Consider the following 6,829-nt stretch of genomic DNA (forward strand, 5'->3'; position numbering starts at 1 on the left):
TTCGCTACTCCACAAATATTCACCTAGAAAAGCCTTATAATTGGCTAACTGCAATAGATGTGCAAGTTACATGTAAGAAGAACAAATAATTCCTAAATTAATGTGTGTGTGTGTTTTGTCATTTCCTTTTCAACAGTTTCGCCCAATTTATTTAAGCAAAGAATATTTAACAGATTAAACTACATTAACTTTCACGTAATTATATAATTTTGGCTGTAAAAGCATGGATAAATTGCAGTGTACAGGAATGCAGATTGAAAGTATAAAAATAAATTCCAATGGCCAAGAAAAAAAAGCGTTTCGTTTTGTGTTGTTTGTATCACTATTTTAATACTATATTACTACACGACTTTATAACAACAGATTTCTTGTTTTTCTTCTTTAATTTGACACTCAACATTTCGCTTTACAACTTATTCAGGAGCGTTACATTTAAACACAAACTGTAACTCCAATATGCACTACAGAAATTAAATAATGAAGTATCAATATTGTTTTTTTTTGTATTTTCTGGCATTTATTTTCACAAAAGCTGACTGAACCATTTTCACTCTAAAATTGTGTTTCCTGAGTTTTATTTATACAATAATGCAAATAATAGTAAAATTTCGTCAACTTGCTGGTTTCAACTCCTTTATACTATAAAATGTTTTGTAAGTCATTCGTGAAAATAGAAACAACTGCAATTAAGAGTGTGATAGAAGTAATTTTTTCTCATAATGTCCTATGTTTAATAAATCTCATGTTTTTATAAATATTTTTAGTTAAGCAAAAATTAGTCGTCAAAGTTGGCGTTAACTTTAAGTTAACATGCGGCGAATGCTTTATTACTGAACCCGTGCAACAGCAGTAGAATGCCATGTAAAGTATATAAAAGCCCGCATGTAATGGTGCATGAGACGTTCAAGTGCGCGCGCAGCAAGATATCTAGGAGAACGCTACGAAGGGTTCATGAGAAGTACGGTAGTCTGCATGAACGGATCTTCATCCCTCTCTCACTCGTGTAGAATCAATATGAGCGCTGCAACAACTTGTACGAGATTTAGCGATAATTACGAAGTTAAAGAAGAACTAGGAAAGTAAGTAATACGCATTTCGTGTATTTTAAGGATTATTCTTTAAAAATTATTGTATAATATACCTGCCTTAAAGGGAATCTTAGATACAAATAAATATTTATTACTGACTCGCAAAAATATATTTGTTTGTAATACTAATAGTACAGTTTTGGCTAAGCTCCTACACATGATACGCCTGTTTCGAAAATTGTAGCGCAGCTTTTCATGTTCAGAGTTAAAAAAACAAATTTTATTACATCTAATAATAAATGCATAGAATTGTTATTAAAGCTATTACAGAAGAGAGTAAAGTGTAAGTAATAGCATTTTCTTAAATAATACATTCATATTTGCATGGTATTAAATTAAGCTTACTACTGCCTACACTAGGTCACTAGTGATGTGACTGTCAGCCTCCTTATTACAATTAGTAGTATTACTTTTAGAGGCTAAATGGGTAAGTATAAATAGCATATTTTAAAATAACAATATGAAAGCATATTTTTAATAGTAAAATTACTGTTGTTATTGAAATACAAAAGGAGAAATGATACATGTATCTAAATACCATGATGCCAAAGTGTTCAGTTTAGTAGAGATTTTGTACACAGGCTTTCAAATCTTCAAGAAAAAACCTTAAAGAATTATTGGTGTGCAAGCTAAAAAAGTGCCAAGATTAATTAATTTATATGGCTTTGTAGAGCTTTAATTGTATCTTTTGATACTAGGCAAATCAATTATTATCTTGTAAAACTCAATATAAGGTGTTTGTGTAAAGTAGAAAATACCTGACTTGCAATGTTTTATATATTTTGACATCTGTTGCACTTACTTGGAATTCTCGATGAATAATTTCACAAAGTTGTGAAAATTACTAGCCATTGTACACCTCTGGTACTGGTGGTGTGTCAAATGGTAGTCCATAACTTTTGTTTCAGGAGAACCCTACAATAACAATGGCACATTCAGAAATTGTTTTAAGCATGGTCCCAAAAGCAAGTTGAACTCTCTATTGAAAGTACAATTTTTAGAGAATAACTTAAATAAAAAATACTGGTATGCTCTAAAACACCAATATCATGGAGGGGAGTATAGCAGATCACAGTACTTGATCATGTGGGATGGTTGGAAAACTTTCACAGTACTGTTCACAGTAAATTAGAGGGTGATCTGGGACATTGAGAGATCACTTCTTACATTTGCCACTGAATAAATTAAAACTAGAAAAAATTTACTTGTATTACACTAATGGAAGATAACTAAGCAACATATTTCAAGCATATTCTAAGGCTTGATATGTAAAATAATATTAATTTCAACATATTTTTAAAGAATTCACAATTATGCTTTTGAAAATTTTAAGCAATGTAACACACGTATATCTGTAGGTATTATCACTGTTTACTGTATTTTAACTATTTTTAATCTAAAAAGTGTAATAAAATGTATTTCACATTTTTATTCCTTTATGTTTTAATAACAAAACCAATTTTTACATAAATTATTTAAAAATAAAATGATTCATCTTGACATATATAAAATTTAACACTATATCTAAATTGGCTACAATTTTATTAGATAATTTATGGAAATGACAAGCAATAACACATTCTAAAAAAACAACAACAAAAACTATCATATCATAAGTTTGGTGTTAGTAATCATACTATAACATTGAGCTGTCACTTCTCTCTCTCTGCTGAGGTAAAAATGAAATTTTCATAAATCTTCAAATTTAATAAAAAAAAATAAAAAAAAATGCTGGTTTAAAAACAAAAAGCTTTTTGAGTTAAATAACAGTATGATTATGCTGAAGATTGTACCATAATATCTTTCAGTTTCATAACATATCCAATAGATGCATATATAGAACTAGCATATTGTTCAGTATCTAACTACTGAATTCATAATAACATAGCTTATATAAGACGACCAGTTTTATATGCCTTCTATGAAAGTAGAAAGAAACTGTACACCACATATATTTTAAATACACTATTTCTGTGGATTTTCAGTAAACACTTTTTATTTTATCATTATGTATACTTAATTCAAAATGTATAGTTAATTAGTTATAAGGATTAAGTGCTCTGCTGTTACCATTATTGTAAATTTACTTTTAATTGGCTGAAATAAGTTTTACAATTAAATAAAAGTTTGCATCAATGAAAATAAAGATGATGATATTAAGATAATTTGAACTTAACAAACTGTACATTCAATAAAAATGTCCTCATTTAACTTGTTTATTAGTGTCCACAGATAGGTTTCGAAAATATGACTTGATTCGGTGAAGTAAAAAACGCATCTTATTATTTCTATTACAAAAGAAAATATAACTATACCAAAAATGAAACTTTCTTTTCACTTAAGAAAAATACAAAAACTTTAATATCTGAGAAAAATTATACTCCTTATGCTATTTTTAAAGATAAACTCAGTTACTGTTGCTTAAGTAGTATTTACATGACACTTAATTTTTACTAAACACTTAAGCCAAACACAGACTCAAACATGCATCTTATTATTATTATTATTATCCTAATGCATACAATAGTACATAGGTATATTTTTGTTTCTAATTTAATGGTATAAAACTTGTATCAAGATAATATATGATGACACTTCAAATATTGTATTTAATTCTAGTCACCCTTCTTATTGCAAAATATCTGAAGAAACTACAGATTTGAGGAGTTCATTGAAATAATGTAATGGTTCACTTCGTATGCACTTTAGGGCAGTTGAGATTGTCTGTTACAGGGAATTATTTGGATGGCTATCATATATGTATTCATAGAGTCAGTTAAACTGTTGGTGAGAATATGTATCTGTTGTTTAATGTTTGGGAAGTAACAAATGTTAGTAATGCAGCAACATGTATTATTAGCTTAGGAGATTATGGTATGAAGTGAAGTGTTCAAAGTAATGGGGCTTATTGGTTTTCCCCTTTCCATCTTTTCCAATTTTGTGGATGGAATATCTCAAAAGTGGATGGATGGACTTTGACCAAACTTGTATAACTGGTATTCTATACAAGTTTCTAGATCTAATTAACTTTTGAAAATTATGGGCTAATGGGCAAGGTCAAAATGTCACTGGTACATAGAAAAATTTCCCCAAACTTATGGACATGGTATTTTAATATAGGATGAATGAATATTAACTAATGTTATGCAACAGGTACTACATACAAAGTTTTATACACCTGATTAACTTTTGACAATCAATGGTCAAGGTCAAATGTATACCTGTACACAGAAAATTTAGTCCAATATTTGGACATGATATTTGAAGATTGGATAGATGGATTTTGATTGAACTTATAAACATCATCAAATTGGGGGATCTTAAACAGTGTAACATTATTGGAGGGCTTAAGTATTTATTAAACACAATTTGCCCATGTAGGACTTTGAATATAATTTTTGTTCAAAAATGTCATTAATTTGGTGGTATCACATATTTATAATTCTGGTTGTTTGGATTCCATGAAGGTTTTAATTTTCAATGACAGTTAATAGTTACAATTGTTTCAAATGTTAAGTAAAATTTAATAGCCATGGTAAATTGTGTTATAGGAAATGTTGGCTTTGAATGGAATGATTATATATATTTATATAAAATTTGCAAGCAAATATTTATTTATTTATTTTTTGTCTAGACTTTTGGATTTTGTGTGTAAATAAAGTGGCTGATATGAAGCTCTAGAGTCTAGATGGTTGACATGGTGTACTAAATTTTGTAGATTTGTTTTTTTTTCTATAACTCAAAGAAAATGTTTGTGAACATGGTATAAAAAAATGATATTTTGAAACATTTGGTGATATATGAAGAGTTATGTGAAAACTTGTTTTTAAATTCTAATTCATGACTAACTCAAGATTTGTTAGGTCGTACTTATTAAAGCTAATAAACAAAGTATTCTGAAGTTTTGTATATGTTACTTGTGTCACAATTTTTATTTAGATTATAACTACATATATATTAGTTTATCTATGGTTGATCTAAGGAAGAAAGAAATTTATCAAATCATACAGGATGTAAGCCTAGTTTTCCCTGCAAAATTGTATTTCCAGCATCTCTATTAAGTTATACAGGAAAAATAAACTAAAATAGTGTTCTTTGAAAACTTAACTTTTTGTTGTAGTTTAGAAGGTTAAGCATAGAAAATATGTTTTACTTGTTGAAGAAAAATATTAACATGAACTTTTTTCTTTACTATTTATATACATTAGTGGGAAAGGTTTTTTTTTACCTGCTAATGAAGATATATAAATAAAAGTAATTATCTGCTAGGCTTTGACAAGAGGGTTGATTTAACCAATGATTCTTTTGCATAGTATTTTTTATTACTATTTTGTAACATATCTAAGTAGTCTCTCTCAAAAAGCTGAGTTAGGTTTCAATATATTCAGCTATATTTTAGCTTCAGAAAAGTTAATGTCATTGTCATATGTGCCATTTATTTAATATAATGATATATTACAGCATAGTGTCAGTGAGGAACTACAAAATTTTCATGTTCACAGCTATTTAAACATATTTCATGACCTAAACTTTTGAAATTATTTGTCTTACAAAACAAATTTCTAATTCAACAGATAGTTGTGCTTTGGAACATAAAATTATTACCCTTTTTCTAGGGTTTGGAAGTGATAGACCATATTAATACTATAATAGGCCATTATATTAGATTACACTAAAACTGTAGTATTTATTAGTTTCACATGTCATGTCAAGTAGTTAGTAAAGAAGAAAAGGAAACTTTTCAAAGTTATATAACTTATTTAAAATGCTTTTATTATCTTAAAAGAAAAAATATTAACAAATGTATAAAGTTTATTCAAATATATTGACAACTTATGTTAAGTTGTAATGTCACTTATCTCAGGTATGTTATACCCAAATGTTTATTATCTCTGTATTATACCACTTCAGTTATGTAGTCATATGTATACCTGTAAAGGATCTTAATAGTACTAATTAGTTTTATTTCTTGACCATTTACTTATGGATTTCATCTAGTTATGCGTAACTGTTAGTTGCAGTGTTCCATTACAAGTTAGTCAAACTACTTGCTATTGATCAGAATGAGGACTGTGTAACAAAGAATGTGAAGTTAGATATTAGGTAATATCATTACTAAATTGTTTTTGGCTGTTATTTGCAACTTATCTCTTTGAAAATATAAGTGAATATCTTATAAACCTCCAAAATTTTCATGCAGACTGAAGAAATATATCTCTATAATTACATTGTAACATACCAACTGTTCATAACTATATTTCGTTATAGACCTTAACCTATAGTAGGTAAGACACATGTAAAAAAATTTCTTTTAACACATTTTATTTTGAACAATCCTCCCTTACATACAACTATAACTTAGAATTCCTCATGAAAAGAAATACAAGTTTAGTTGTTTTTTTTAAATACCTATATTTAATCTGACTGTACATCCTCCTTCCATAGTGATGCATATATAAACAAAGTTTGAAACTTTAGCATTCTACATGTATTTTTCAAAAGCTATAAGCTGTGGCATGTTTCAGTCGCTGCACATTTATATTTTAAAAATATTTTTACCCTTGGTGATTATTTTGTCTTTTCACTTTGGTAGTGTTACACATTTTAACTCAATAAATTTTATAGCTTTTTGGAAAACACACACACACACACACACACACACACACACACACACACACACACACACACACACTATTTTAATATTAAGTATACTAGTAAGTATATTATATGTATTATGTGTT

General features: G+C 28.1%; 1 long non-coding RNA gene across 1 annotated transcript in view; it reads left to right on the plus strand.

The window, feature by feature from the left end:
* Positions 1-937: 937 nt before the first annotated feature.
* Positions 938-6,829, plus strand: part of LOC111083024 — a 28,645-nt gene continuing 22,753 nt past the window's right edge. The window contains exon 1 of the long non-coding RNA XR_002612824.1: positions 938-1,079. This is a non-coding gene — a long non-coding RNA (uncharacterized LOC111083024). The remainder of the gene's footprint in view (positions 1,080-6,829) is intronic.

Source organism: Limulus polyphemus, unplaced genomic scaffold, assembly GCF_000517525.1.
Source record: "Limulus polyphemus unplaced genomic scaffold, Limulus_polyphemus-2.1.2 Scaffold90, whole genome shotgun sequence".
NCBI lineage: Eukaryota > Metazoa > Arthropoda > Merostomata > Xiphosura > Limulidae > Limulus > Limulus polyphemus.